Source organism: Lissotriton vulgaris, chromosome 2_1 (genome assembly GCF_964263255.1).
Source record: "Lissotriton vulgaris chromosome 2_1, aLisVul1.2, whole genome shotgun sequence".
Lineage (NCBI taxonomy): Eukaryota > Metazoa > Chordata > Amphibia > Caudata > Salamandridae > Lissotriton > Lissotriton vulgaris.
Window position 1 is genome coordinate 1,790,657,146 of NC_141687.1, and position 16,636 is coordinate 1,790,673,781.

Genomic DNA, 16,636 nt, shown 5'->3' on the forward strand with positions numbered 1-16,636 from the left:
ATATATCAAACACGATCCATGTTAACGAAAAAGAATTTCACACTGGTGCCGCGGCCTCCATTCTTCAAACGCTTTATTCAGTAATACAACGGGTGCCCAACGCTTTTCGATGTTTCAGTCACAGCTTGTTCACGGGTCAAGTTTTACCGATACAACATGTATTTTTAAAGTGCTAGAGACTAGTTCTGCCCTTTACTGATAGAAACAGTAGAAAGACTCCATTGCTGTATCTTAAACATGTATACACAGTGAATGTACGTAATTGTGTGCAAAAACTCAAATTTGTACTCCATAATTTTACAAAACTTGAGTTAAAAAATTAAAATGCAAAACAAATGAAATATCAAATCATGTAATGCCCCAGTGGGCGTGGCCTGACTATTTACTCGTGTTTCTTTCACAGTACTCCTTTAGTCACGATAATAATGTTGAATTGTAGCGCCCCAGTGGGCATTTAAACTTCATACTTCAACCAATTTCCATGATTTATGCAACTAAACAACAATCAATTTAACTTCATTAAAGTTTGCAAAAGTTGAAAACGAAAGTCCTGCTCAAGTGAGCATATATATATAGATATATTCACTGAAAAAACCATAGGCTATAGACCATATATAGTTAGGAATTAGCATTTACAAAACCTTAATTTACTCGCACAAAACCATAGAAATTTGCATATATAGTTAGTTGCAATAACTATATATCGCGCACCCGCAATCCACTGCTGATGATGTCACATATTACATCATTCATGACATGGTCAGTGACATCACTGATGACATCACTGATGACATCATCCATATGTTTGTATGTTTCTGTAAAGTTAAAATATGTCTTACATATTGAAGAATGAGTGGATGTATAAGTGTCTGGATGAAGGATTTAGTAGGTGCATGACTGACTGTATGAGAGAGTGATTAAATGTGTTTCACTGAGTGCATGGGTTAGTGACTAAACTGTCTTAATTTGTGCATCATTATGTCTGTTGTTCTGTAAACTGCTGCATGTGTTAATCAGTAGCTATATGAGTAACTATATGGGTTATTGATTGGTTGCCCAAGTATTTGTATGGGAGACTGAGTATGTGTGTGGGTGGCTGGGAGGTGTATGACTCTGTGCATAGATGTGTGAGCAGTTGATTCACTAGATGTATGGGTTCAAACCTGCATGTGGAAACAGCTGTATGGGCAGTTGACTGTGTGCATGAGTGTATTGGTGAGTGAATGGATATCTCAGTGCTACATGTCAAAGTAAGTACATATGTAAAACACAGTACATGTGAGAGTTGACATATATAAATAACTGAGCATAAGAGCCAGTGAATGTGAGAGTGGCTTTATGAATCATTGTGAACTTGTATCAGAGATTGTATAAGAGAGTAAATATGTGTTAGTATATGTTTGAATAAGTAAGGTGTGTATAACTGTATAGTTGAGGAAATGGAGGAGTGATTGATTCTTTTCATGACTGACTAGATGTGTGAGTAACCCCAATGGATGAGTGACAATCTGTGAGTGTCTGTTTACACTGATTGTATCTAAGGGTGGGCGTAAAATCCGTTTCATGGGCGAATTTGCGGATTTTCCGCGATTTCGCGATCCGCGAATTTCGCGAAATCGCGGTAAAATCCGCGAATCAGCGGGGACGAATATTCAGCCAAGCAAGGGTTACAGCAGCAAGTGCAAAAGTTGAACCTAATTTCTTTGTAACCTTTTAGAAAAGGGTTACAGACAAATTATTTTCAACTTGGACACCTGCTGCTAATTGCTTCCTGGCGCCTCGTTGCCTACTTGCAACTATTCTCTGACCCTGCTCTGACCCTTGAAGCAGGGTCAGAGAATAGTTACAAGTAGGCAACGAGGCACCTGTCCAAGGAATTAAACCTCATCAGGAAGCACTTACAGATATAAAAAACAGGAAGAAGGGAGAGGATGGCAAATACACCCATTTTGAGTTGTCAGGAGGGGTTAAACTAAAAGAGACCTTTACAGCACAATTTTCATGTGCATTTTGCTAAAAATAAAAAGCTGTATGTTCTGTAGGGGCAACTCAGGAATCTGGCCCTTCAGAGATCCGGCCTCTCTTTCTTTCTCTCGTTCTCTCTCTCCCTATCTCTTTCCCTCTCTTTCTCTCTCTTTCTATCTATCTCTCTCTCCCTCTCCCATAAACGACTGCATGGGTAACTTCGCTATGCAAGCGGCTCGCGAAGACGCAAAAATCCCCGCGAACATGGAAAAAACCTCGCGAACACGCAAAAAATCCTGCGAACACGCAAAAAAACAAAAATTCGCAAATTCGCACAAATTAGCGAATTTTGCGGATTGCGAATTCGCAAATCCGCAAATTCGCGGATCGCGAATTCGCAAAATTCACCCATGCTTAATTGTATCTAAGGTTATATTAGAGTCTGAAGAGGTTCATCGTATTATCACATGAATGATATTATCAGTGATGTGATCAGTAATGTCAAATGAGATGTTATCAGTGATGTCATCAGTGATGTCATTTGAGATGTCATCAGTGATGTCATTTGAGATGTCATCAGTGATGTCATTTAAGATGTCATCAGTGATGTCATCAGTGATGTCACTGACCATGTCATGAATGATGTAATATGTGACATCATCAGCAGTGGATTGCGGGTGCGCGATATATAGTTATTGCAACTAACTATATATGCGAATTTCTATGGTTTTGTGCGAGTAAATTAAGGTTTTGTAAATGCTAATTCCTAACTATATATGGTCTATAACCTATGGTTTTTTCAGTGAATTTCAATGGTTTTTTAATAGCAAATATGAAAAGCTTTAAAATGTCAAGTACGTGGTAGGTAAAAACATTTTCGTGTCTATGCACGCTGATGTGCTTTGAACGCTGCCCCCCCCCCTTTTTTTTCTTTTAGGAGTATTCTCTCTTTGCAGATAGTGAAGGGTAGGTAACGCAGGCCTTTGCCCCCGTTGTAATCCGTCGTGCCTGCTTCTCTCTCCATTTGATTGATTGTTATCCAAGCATTTACTGTTTTAGAATTGGATCTCTTTGCTTCATTCTCTAATAACAAACAAGTACAGAGTCGCAATACTCTGTTTAGTCTTTGCAGATAGTGAAACATCGTTTTAAAAAACAAGAGGAATCGAGCAAAATCAGTAGGCCACTAATGGGATCTCTTTTTGACCTCGCTAAAATAGAAACATTAGGAACAACCCCTCATGAGAAATACGAAACTAGTGAGATGAACTGAGCTCGACGCCATGATGGCTGCAAGACAGCTCGGCTCGGCCACCCACCCCGCCCAAATTCTATAAGTTCCGGTGGAGCCCCAACGTGAACAGGTAGAGAAGAACTTGCCCTCCCCTCTTTGACTGAAGGTTCTTGTAGCCTGTCCCTTCTGTTGTCATTTAACAGAACTTTTTGGACTACTGAAGGGGGTTGTGTTCCGACCGCTGGTTGGTGGAGACATTTTGACTATATTCTGGACCTGCGTTGTCGCGTAATGCGTCATATGACGCGCCGCGTTAGCGCACCCGGAAGTACTCCGGTGCGCAAGGCGCCGGAAGCGATCCAGAGCGCGGCGCGCAGCGCGTAACATAAGCATAACAGGTCATGTGACTTGTTATTAAAACTTTTCATTGGTTCATTTTACTTTTGTTATTCTAATGATGAAAGGCTTGGTCATAATAATGCTTTTCATTGCTTTCGAACATTTTTTTTTCTTAAACATATATGTTATAATGTTCCAGGCCAATGTATTTTCCCGGGAACTTTACAACTGTCCTGCAAGTAAAATATTCCTATTTCGAGAAAAAGGGCGTTTCTTCGTCCCATGAGGGAGCCATTGAGCAAAAGAGGCTCGGCCTGCTGTCTTAGTCGCCGATAGGCCTGAATATCAGATTCTTATCAATCACTTTATGTTGCAGGAGTAGAAAACACAACAGCCCTTGACTATTTATCTTTACTGCGTTCCTGCGTATTATACCTTTTAACCGTCATGTAATTGGACTGCTTTATTTCACTTGCCTTTTACTGATTCGAAAACAGTGGCTATTATTCAAAACTTTTCAAATGTAAGTACTACTACCATGTTTTGTTTTAAAAACCTTTATTGTGAAAATGTCAGTATACAAATACGGGCCTATAACCACGTGGGCCGGCCACGAAGCAAACTGGAATCGTATATGATGAGGGGACATTTACACTGTAGAACAACGTAACGGGCGACCCATTAGGTTGCAAGAACTAAGGTGTCTAACATTTGCGGAATCGGTGGACGTACATTTTATAATTAAAGTACGACAGGGCCAGTTACAATAAAATTATCTAGATATACATTTGCGGGCAAGTACCATGGGTGACGTTAAATCGAACTTTCAATAGTACAGTAATCAATAACACATCAGAACTTAATATCAATAGGGATGTCCAAATGTTCAATCAGTACTCGTCCCCGCCCGCCATGTGCTTCAAAACTGCATACGTATCTCGTGATTTCAAGGTTGGGCAACCAGTACACAACAAGGCGTTACGAGTCCCATTTATACCGGCGCCATTTTGGGCGAGGCCGGACAGGTCCAGGATATAGTCAAAATGTCTCCACCAACCAGCGACTATGACGATGTTCATGAGCTCTATTGATTAGAATAACACTCCTCTCTCCACATGAAATTAATTTGCCGCAAGTTAAACATGTCATTTTCATTTGTCCAAAGTTCTTCTGAAGATTTAGAACCGTTTCCCTTGCCTCTGATTCTGACACTGCCACTTCATTGGTGGATGTACTGGCAGGTCGGGGATTATCCACCAAATCAAACTGCAGATGAGATGCCTTCACCTGGGGAGGCGGAAGAGGTCCGTTTACGCCGCCTCTCCCCCCCCCCGGGCACCCCACGCCGTCTTTCGGCGCAGCATTGTAGGACGGCCACACCAGTGCGGCAACTTGCTGGACACCACCTCGGTGCCATCCGGATCTCGGCGCGTTCGAGTCACTGTACCGCAAGAGCGGGAGAAACTCAGCTGGACACGCCGTCTTTCGGCGCAGCATTGTAGGATGGCCACACCAGTGCGGCAACTTGCTGGACACCACCTCGGTGCCATCCGGATCTCGGCGCGTTCGAGTCACTGTACCGCAAGAGCGGGAGAAACTCAGCTGGACACGCCGTCTTTCGGCGCAGCATTGTAGGATGGCCACACCAGTGCGACAACTTGCTGGTCACCACCTCGGTGCCATCCGGATCTCGGCGCGTTGTGCTGCCTTCGACCTACTGTAGCAGCAAGTGCGGGCGCAACTCGGCTGGACGGCGTGTGAAACGCTAAGGGGCGCCGCACTGCAGATGAGGTGCCTCCACCTGGGGAGGCGGAAGAGGGCCGTTCGCGCCGCCTCCCCCCGGGCACCCCACGCCGTTTTTCGGCGCAGCATTGTAGGATGGCCACACCAGTGCAACTTGCTGGACACCAACTCGGTGCCATCCGGATCTCGGCGCGTTGTGCTGCCTTCGGCCTATTCGCACATCGGTCCGCTACTGACGCCGCCTCATGGGCCAACGGATTTTGTACGCTTTTTATAGCCCAAAGCCGCATAACAGGTCATGTGACTTGTTTACAAAACTTTTCATTGGTTCATTTTACTTTTGGTTTCCTAATGATGGAAGGCTTGATCATATGACCTAAAAATAACACTTTTCATTGGATTAAAACATTTTTTTTTCCCAAACGATGAAAGACCCACCTTTTTTTTTTTCACTCAGGAATCAAAAAAGGTTCCGTTAGATGACAACAGAGGGGACAGGCAACAAGAACCATCACTCAAAAAAGGGGAGGGCAAGTTCTTCCCCACCGGGTCACGTTGGGGCTCCACCGGAACTCATCGAATTGATAGTCTCCAGTGTTTCTGGATGTTTCAGACTGAAGCTGGCGTCAGCATGAGAGCACCACCATCTCGTAGCTCCGTCATGGCCATTCTGCAAGCAATCATGGCAGCCGCTCCCCACCGGAAGCCTGCGGGAGTCGGGGGCCCCCAAGACTTTTGTAGAATCTTCAAGGCTGAGGGGACGCTTTCGAGAATGGAGCCCAAGCCCTAGCAGACAAGCGTCCGAGTTCCAAGGTGTCCCAGGGCCATTTTAGTGGACTAGGCCCAAATCCGAAGAGCCGGCCGCCATTTTAAGAGTCCTGTGGCAGCCGCCTATCGCTGCACCGCAAGAGTAGGCGCAACTCAACTACATGGTGAGCGAGACGCTGTAGCCGCAAGAGCGGGCGATAAACAGCTGAATGGCGGATGAGGCACAGTGTAGCAAAAGCGGGCGGAATGGCAACTGAAACGGTAAAGGGGCGCCCAACTACAGCAAACGAGCCTCCACCTGGGGAGGCCCGTTCACGCCGCCTCCCCCCCCTCCCCGGGGCGCCCCACGCCGTTTTTCAGAGCAGCATTGTAGGATACCAAAACCAGTGCGACAACTTACTGGACATCACCTGGGTCCCATCCACATCTCAGCGCGTTCTGCTGCCTTGGGACTATTCGCACAACAGACCGCTACTGACGAGGCCCCCCCCCACCCCCGGGGCGCCCCACGCCGTTTTTCGGAGCAGCATTGTAGGATACCAAAACCAGTGCGGCACCCAGGTGACATCACCTGGGTGCCGTCCAGAACTCAGCACGTTGTGCTGCCTTGGGACTATTCGCACAAAAGACAGCTACTGACCATTGTTGCTTCTGTTTTAAAAAAAATGTTTAAATGTGTTTACTGTTTTTGTTGCGTTCTATATATTTATAAGTTATTAAAGTTTTATAATCCTACTACTTTGTTGGAGTGCTATATATTTTTAATGTGACACATAATTGTAAAAACTTTGATGTAAAAAGAGGCATCCCTGGAATCTTCCGCTTCAGGCTCGGTCCCACACACCCTCACAGTGAGAATCCCCTCCCCAATCACAATACAGGATGGTTATCAGATAGTAGGAACGCGTGTGGTGTGACGGATCTCATCGGGTGGGGGCCTTGATCTACTGTAACTCCTTTGAAGAGGGGTGATTCTTTACAGTTGAGGCCATAAACTACATCCGCAGGGCTACATGATAGCCTGGGACCGGCCTGGACAATCAGACACAAAGGAAGAGGAATGTCAGAGGGTGCGGTAGTGAATAGGGTGAAAGGGTGGTGTCGGGCGGGCACAGGGTGTGATTCTCAGGGAAGAGCAGCGCAGATGGGGGGAGGTTTATGGCCCATGCATAAGACAGAGAGCGGGGGTGACCAGTGCGTGGGGGAGATGCTTGCGAGGGTGGTGAGCCTTGCTGAGGATCGGCGGCGTGCAGAGAGTGGGTCTGGTCAAGGCATCTAAAATGGCCACCGTGCACGACAAAAGTGTGGCATTGGAAAAAAAGCAAGATGGCGCAGACAATGTTTATCAATACGGATTAATTTATAACAATTATTTTTAACAATATATTTACTCGCAGTGTCAAAATGGCAGTCAACACTTCCTGATTTCCTTCGAATCGAACGTTAACAGACGTCACGCAGCAAAAAAAAAAAAACGCTCACGCGCAGCCGCTGGAAGACAAGTATCAACATATATAAGCCTCCTCAGCCACCCTCAGAAAACATAGGGGGTCAAGATACGTCTCCCGTACCCCCTTATACCCATTTCTCACATTGTTTTTCCTCCATCTTGTAATTTAATTAAATCGAAACACAAAATGGCGAATTCCCGTTTCGCGTCCCGGTTCGCGAACCGGAAAGCGCTTTTACCGCAAAAAAATCAATATTTTTTTATTGGCCCCACGGGACCCTTTAATAACCCCAACATCATTCCTAGGGGGTCAAGAAGGGTCTACCTTGCCCCCTTTCATTAAATTCCCCCTTCGTTTTTCTCCTCCTCTTGTCTCTCGATCCTACCGAGAGACAAGATGGCGGCCGCTCTGGACTGTTTAGAATGTTGACAGACACCGGAGAGCCAATCAGCTTCGCTACGCAAAGTTCTGATACGCAAAAAGTTTGCGAACTGGAGCGCTATCCGGGACGCTGTCACAGATATATCTGTTTTTTTAAACGTTAATTTCTCAAAATCCACTGGAGCACATATATTGAGACCCAGCAAAGGCACATCGGGCTAACAGTCCCTACAATTTTGCCAAGTTTCGTGTAAATCCATTCAGCCGTTCGAGCTAAAAGTGAGGCCAAACGCCCTATGGAAAAATGAATGGGAAAAACCCGTTTTGGGATATTCCTCCTTCCATTTTTCCAATGGGTTACTCTTTAGTGGCTCGTAATGATCTCGGTTTTCCAGCTGTCTGTTCGCTTCCGCAATATAATCAGGTATATTCTGCACCCTTATCAGATGACTTTATTATAATTGTGGAATCATTCTTTAACTCTGATATTGCTTGATATTCCTGAGGCGATAGATTGTTCTTATTGCCTGTATCCTTTTTTCAGTTGGACGATTTCCCTGAGATTTTCGCTATTTCCTCTATCATTACCTCATGAAAAAGATCGACTTTTGTCCCAGGCGGGAGTTGTGGGCAGAATCTAGATTGTCTTTTCAGGCCACTTTCTCCACTCACATTCGTAGGTGTGCCTAATTGTTTACAAAATTCAATGTCAGTTTGAAATGAGCTTGTGGTCTCTTGTTGACTTAATGATGGTGTTTCTTTAATTGATGCCAGTGTTATTATCGCTAATAAGTCCTTTTGTACTGTGGGAGATACTTCCTCAATGCGTGTTATGTTCACAGGTTTTTTGGTCTTTTTCTCAGCGAAATATTTTCTGAGTTTTACTTTACGGCAGAATTTGTACATATCAATTCTTATGTTGGGTACATCAATGTTCTTGTTTGGGCAGCAAGATAGTCCTTCATTCAATATTTTCATTTGTGTATCTGATAATTTCTTACTCGACAGATTGATTACAAGATTATCAGATATTGTTGATTTCTTTATCGCTATCTTTGCTTTCCTTTGCCTCTCTTTTGCTTTATTGCGTCTTCCGCCCCTCTGATTGTGCTTTTGTTGGCGGTTTTGTCAGAGGTTTTGACTGCCCTCTTCCCCGTGTATTGGCTCTTCCTCTTCCTCTCTGTCATTAGAACTGATCTCAGAACTGTCCACAGCATCTGTATCTACTATTCCAGCACTTTTATCCATTACTACATGGCTTCTTAGGGTGTCGTATTTACGGGCGAATGTATAGATTCGCCCATTCGCATAGTCCATCCTATCTCTAGTAAATTTGTTGGCTTTGCATTTTTCCACCTCCATTTCATGTTTTGCCACTTTCTTCTCCATATTTTCAACGTATTCCTTATACTCCTCAGTTGCAGGTATATCTGCCAGTTCTAATTCCAGTGCCTCAATCACACTTGTTATCTTTTCCAATTTCTGTTCTGCATGTATGATAAGGGTTCTCATCAACTTGAAAGAACACTCATTAGTGTCTGTTTGCCATAATTTAATAAGGTCTGAGTCCAAATCATTAAGGGTGGGCATGATGAGTATCCTCAGGCCCCGAGGGACCCTCTTATACTCTATATATTTCTTCAGAGTTGTTTTTTCCCACCATTTGTTTACTTCCATGATTTTCTGTTGTTGTAATTCTCTTAATATGGTTAGCACTGTTCTGGTGTCTTTCTCAGCTCCCCCCGTTTTCTTTTTAGCATTTGTACTTGTTGCAGGGGTGCTGTCATGATTGAGCAGTTCACTCGCCCTTATTGGGCGATTTCTTGATTTATCTGCCATATTCCAATTAGCAAGGTTGAACAATTTTTCTCTTTTTCAATGATGCGTTAATTTTGCTAGGTGTGTTGTCTGTGAATCTTAATAATGGGTTTGTCGGACTCCTGCTCCTCAGGTTTATCGGACTTCCCCCTTTGTATCCTGCTGCTCCTCGAGAGCACTCCGTGCTCTTTTGGCTCAAGAAATGCTGTACTGCCCCTTTAAGGATTTACTCGGTTTTGATTGCTCCCGGAACACTTTCCCCGGTATTTCTCATGGGCTTTTACTCGCGCTGCAGTGAACTTCCCTGATTTGGGACCTTAAGCGTGGGATTTTGTTGAGGTGTTCCATTTAAAACAGTGTTCTCTTTTTGCTAGAACCGCTACAACCTCACGGCTCGGTTGCAGGCGGGGTCAGCGGCCCCCACTTCACTCGCACACCGCCTCCGCAGCGTTCACGAGCGATGCAGTAAACGCCCACCCCTCAGCCCACGCACTCACCGCTGGGTCTTCACCGTTCGGTCCGTCAGCGCTGACAATCAGGCGTCTTCCACCGCGGGAAATCAGGAATTACAGCAAAGGTGTAGGTCGCACTTTCACTTTCCGTGGTTTGACTGGATTCAATCTCGACCGCTTCCCCTCGACCTTGAGTGCCTGTGATATACGTCCCAGTCCACGTGTAAATATTTCTTAGACTCTTCTCACTTCGTTCTTTGCGATGGAAGTCATGGCACAGCAAACAGGTAGGATTTTAAAAAAGTTTTTTATTTACACACCATGTGCAAAATAACGTGCATTGATTAGGACTGCCTACGCGTTTCCGCTACTGCTAGCCTTCCACTGGACCATAGAGTCCCTGGAGTCTAGACCATTTTTAAAGTGCTATGTGCAGTACAAAAACCCCTTTTCCATTTCCATTATATGTCTAGACTGTCAACCTTGCTGGCAGGTAATGGCATTATATCATGTTCATAAAAATTATCCATATATATATATATATATATATATATATATATATATATATATATATATATATATATATATATATATATATATATATATATATATATATTCACTGAAAGAAACATAGGTTTCATGCACTTTATAGTTAGGACTTATGTTATAGTTAGCTGGACATTTCTCTCATTCAAAACCATTGAAATTCTCCGTTATAGTTAGTTCAGCTAACTGTAACTCGTGCGCCCGCAATGCACTACTGATGATGTCACATATTACATCACTCATGACATGGTCAGTGACATCACTGATGACATATCAAATGACAGAAAAAGTGATAAAAAAGAATGTTACATAAGATAAGCTGGTATATTCTCCAGTCAAGCACACTTGCTGTTTTAATTTGCACCAATGTATGATGAACTTTTCGCCTGTGTGCTGAGTTAGGTGTTCCCTGAAGTGTTTCTTTGGTAACTGGCAGATTCTGGAATGGGGGAAGGGTTGAAAATTGTATTACTTTGAAAGCTTTGAAATGTTAAACCAATAGAAATGTGTGTGAATTAATGTGAACAGGATTTTAATTGGTTATTTATATGTATGCCTAAAATGAGAGGGAAAATGTTAAATTTGAAGGTTGTGCTGCAAACACTGTACTCTAGTGATTTTGTAGAAGAATATCCACTGTGTGAGTGGTATTCTTGTTAATCTAGAATTCAATTTGAAAGGTGAGTTGAAAAGTTGTATGGGAGTGCGTCTGTGCGGTGTATCTTTGTACATTAACAAATTATTGGGTATATTATCAAGACTCGGCGATACAATTATCGCCACTTTATCGGCAGGAAACTGCCGATAAAGTGTTGATAATGTTATCGCCTGTATTGATAATATTCTCCTATATTCATCCGTTGTTAAACGTTTTATAGTAGTAAATGTGTTTTGCTATAATGCATTCTGTTATGTTTTTTTCTTTAATATCATTTTGTGCCTCTGTACATTAAGGGATTATGGGCCATATTATCAATAAAGGACGATACATTATCGCCACTTTTATCGTCAGGAAATTGCAGGTAAACCAGTGATAATGCTCTCGATAATATATCCTTATGAATTCCCAAAGAAACCCAGGTTATGGTGTTAACCTGGGCCTCTATGGAAATTCACAAGGATATATTATCAAGACCATTATCGCCCCTTTAGTGGCAGTTTCCTGCCGGTAAAAGCGGCGATAATGTATCGCCCTTTACTGATAATATGGCACTGACGGGCATATTATTAAGGACCAGTGTTAAAATTATCGATGTTTTATGGACAGGAAACTGCTGATAAAACGGCGAAAATGGGCTTAATAATAGCTTCTTGTAAATTGCTATAGAAGCCCAAGTTCTAGTGTTAACCTGGGCTGGTATGGGAATTCTCAAGGGCATATTATCAAGCTCATTATCTTAGCTTTATCAGCATTTTCCTGCCGAAGAAAACAACAATAATCTATCGACTTTTGTTCATAATATGTCCCGAAATTGTTTACTTACCTGCAATGATCCAAGGCGCATGTTACTAAGGGGGGGCGATAGCCAATTATCACCAATTTAGCATCCGTTTTCGGTCGCTCAGCAGCGATAATTTTATTGCCCTACTAGCAACCTGTCGCTAACTTATGTTAGCGACAGCTTTTAGATGATAGCGAGCAGTTTGGGACCCGCTTTGCATGTCAGTGATGTTTATCGCTAATGACGTGCAAAGTGGGTGTACCCAACCAGTTGTCGACTGTAAGCAGTCACTAACGTCGCTATTGCCTATTAGCAAGGCAGGCGTAGCATTGGAAATATTCGCGCTAAGCGCAAATATCTCTGAATACTAACACCTGCCCAGACCAGTTCTAAGCCCTTTTTATACAATGGGAGGTGGATAACATGGCTAAGAACATTTTGTCTCTAATGCGTGAATATTGCTGTATTCTCAACGATATTCATGCATTTCACCACTATCGCTAGATATTTTAGGACAATGGAGAAAACGGTTGCTAATAGCATGTTTTCTCCGCTAACATATCCAGCGATAGGCAGCAATAAAAAATCGTCGCTAACCCTATTTAGCGATAAATATCGCTACTTGTTGGTAATGTGCCCCCAGATTTCGCTCTCTATCACTCCTCACCCTGCCCCTCCTCTGCCCCACCTGCCTGCCCCATCGCATCTTCCTCCACGGGCCGCGGCTGTTTCTATAGTCCGTTATATTGTACTGTCTATTTATACTCTCATTTTTTATTAAATTTTCCTTGCTTCATACTCCTTGTTCTTTTGCTGTAAGTCCTCTTATTTTTAGACTCCGAGGTTTGTCCTCATACTCCTCCCTCTGTTCTTGTAAGTAATATAATAGAATATTTGATATTTATTTTTTTGTAATGCTACATATATTTTTTTTTATAGGTTGTGTTTATCAATACTAAAAATACTGCATCATGCCAACAAAGGACCAAAAGAGAAAGCAACAAAAGAAAAGTGTGTCTTTGAACAGAACTCACCAAAAGATTTACATGAAGAGAGATGTCTTAACAAACAGAAAGAAAGTCCTGGTAAGAGCAGGAGCACTTTTTTGAGGAAAATACTAAAGACTAAGAGTAGTGTTCAGAAACAGAAAAATATCTTTAGTGTATCAGCAATGAAAAAAAATACTAATAAAGAAAAGAATAATGCAAAATCAAGTGCAGACAAAACTGTGCATTGTACAAGGAGAAAAAAGCAATTCATGGAAATTAGGAAAAAAATGTTTTATAATAGATTGGTATCAAATTGAATGAAAGAAATTAAGGTATATAAGAAAAAAACTGTATTTTATAAGAAGAAGAAAGCTATAAAACATGTAGTTGAGAAAGCTTTGGAATTAAAAAGAAAACTCTTTATTTTAGTAATTAATAGAGTTAGATCACTAGATAAGCGAATCCATTTAATGAAGTCCAAAAGTAAGTGAAGAAGACTATTTAACAGAAGTAATTTTTGTGAGTTTTTTTTGGGTGAATGGAAACATAGTTCAAGTTCTGAGCCTTTTTTTAAAGAAGAAAGTTATCTTCAGAGTAATGATTTGTTGCATGCAGTTGACGCCAGTGGTCGTGCTTAGAACTGGTTGTCCTATATCAATATTACAAAATTCTCCGTTATAGTTAGTTCAGCTAACTGTAACTCGTGCGCCCGCAATGCACTACTGATGATGTCACATATTACATCACTCATGACATGGTCAGTGACATCACTGATGACATATCAAATGACAGAAAAAGTGATAAAAAAGAATGTTACATAAGATAAGCTGGTATATTCTCCAGTCAAGCACACTTGCTGTTTTAATTTGCACCAATGTATGATGAACTTTTCGCCTGTGTGCTGAGTTAGGTATTCCCTGAAGTGTTTCTTTGGTAACTGGCAGATTCTGGAACGGGGGAAGGGTTGAAAATTTTATTACTTTGAAAGCTTTGAAATGTTAAACCAATAGAAATGTGTGTGAATTAATGTGAACAGGATTTTAATTGGTTATTTATATGTATGCCTAAAATGAGAGGGAAAATGTTAAATTTGAAGGTTGTGCTGCAAACACTGTACTCTAGTGATTTTGTAGAAGAATATCCACTGTGTGAGTGGTATTCTTGTTAATCTAGAATTCAATTTGAAAGGTGAGTTGAAAAGTTGTATGGGAGTGCGTCTGTGCGGTGTATCTTTGTACATTAACAAATTATTGGGTATATTATCAAGACTCGGCGATACAATTATCGCCACTTTATCGGCAGGAAACTGCCGATAAAGTGTTGATAATGTTATCGCCTGTATTGATAATATTCTCCTATATTCATCCGTTGTTAAACGTTTTATAGTAGTAAATGTGTTTTGCTATAATGCATTCTGTTATGTTTTTTTCTTTAATATCATTTTGTGCCTCTGTACATTAAGGGATTATGGGCCATATTATCAATAAAGGACGATACATTATCGCCACTTTTATCGTCAGGAAATTGCAGGTAAACCAGTGATAATGCTCTCGATAATATATCCTTATGAATTCCCAAAGAAACCCAGGTTATGGTGTTAACCTGGGCTTCTATGGAAATTCACAAGGATATATTATCAAGACCATTATCGCCGCTTTAGTGGCAGTTTCCTGCCGGTAAAAGCGGCGATAATGTATCGCCCTTTACTGATAATATGGCACTGACGGGCATATTATTAAGGACCAGTGTTAAAATTATCGATGTTTTATGGACAGGAAACTGCTGATAAAATGGCGAAAATGGGCTTAATAATAGCTTCTTGTAAATTGCTATAGAAGCCCAAGTTCTAGTGTTAACCTGGGCTGGTATGCGAATTCTCAAGGGCATATTATCAAGCTCATTATCTTAGCTTTATCAGCATTTTCCTGCCGAAGAAAACAACAATAATCTATCGACTTTTGTTCATAATATGTCCCGAAATTGTTTACTTACCTGCAATGATCCAAGGCGCATGTTACTAAGGGGGGGCGATAGCCAATTATCACCAATTTAGCATCCGTTTTCGGTCGCTCAGCAGCGATAATTTTATCGCCCTACTAGCAACCTGTCGCTAACTTATGTTAGCGACAGCTTTTAGATGATAGCGAGCAGTTTGAGACCCGCTTTGCATGTCAGTGATGTTTATCGCTAATGACGTGCAAAGTGGGTGTACCCAACCAGTTGTCGACTGTAAGCAGTCACTAACGTCGCTATTGCCTATTAGCAAGGCAGGCGTAGCGTTGGAAATATTCGCGCTAAGCGCAAATATCTCTGAATACTAACACCTGCCCAGACCAGTTCTAAGCCCTTTTATACAATGGGAGGTGGATAACATGGCTAAGAACATTTTGTCTCTAATGCGTGAATATTGCTGTATTCTCAACGATATTCATGCATTTCACCACTATCGCTAGATATTTTAGGACAATGGAGAAAACTGTTGCTAATAGCATGTTTTCTCCGCTAACATATCCAGCGATAGGCAGCAATAAAAAATCGTCGCTAACCCTATTTAGCGATAAATATCGCTACTTGTTGGTAATGTGCCCCCAGATTTCGCTCTCTATCACTCCTCACCCTGCCCCTCCTCTGCCCCACCTGCCTGCCCCATCGCATCTTCCTCCACGGGCCGCGGCTGTTTCTATAGTCCGTTATATTGTACTGTCTATTTATACTCTCATTTTTTATTAAATTTTCCTTGCTTCATACTCCTTGTTCTTTTGCTGTAAGTCCTCTTATTTTTATACTCCGAGGTTTGTCCTCATACTCCTCCCTCTGTTCTTGTAAGTAATATAATAGAATATTTGATATTTATTTTTTTGTAATGCTACATATATTTTTTTTTATAGGTTGTGTTTATCAATACTAAAAATACTGCATCATGCCAACAAAGGACCAAAAGAGAAAGCAACAAAAGAAAAGTGTGTATTTGAACAGAACTCACCAAAAGATTTACATGAAGAGAGATGTCTTAACAAACAGAAAGAAAGTCCTGGTAAGAGCAGGAGTACTTTTTTGAGGAAAATACTAAAGACTAAGAGTAGTGTTCAGAAACAGAAAAATATATTTAGTGTATCAGCAATGAAAAAAAATACTAATAAAGAAAAGAATAATGCAAAATCAAGTGCAGACAAAACTGTGCATTGTACAAGGAGAAAAAAGCAATTCATGGAAATTAGGAAAAAAATGTTTTATAATAGATTGGTATCAAATTGAATGAAAGAAATTAAGGTATATAAGAAAAAAACTGTATTTTATAAGAAGAAGAAAGCTATAAAACATGTAGTTGAGAAAGCTTTGGAATTAAAAAGAAAACTCTTTATTTTAGTAATTAATAGAGTTAGATCACTAGATAAGCGAATCCATTTAATGAAGTCCAAAAGTAAGTGAAGAAGACTATTTAACAGAAGTAATTTTTGTGAGTTTTTTTTGGGTGAATGGAAACATAGTTCAAGTTCTGAGCCTTTTT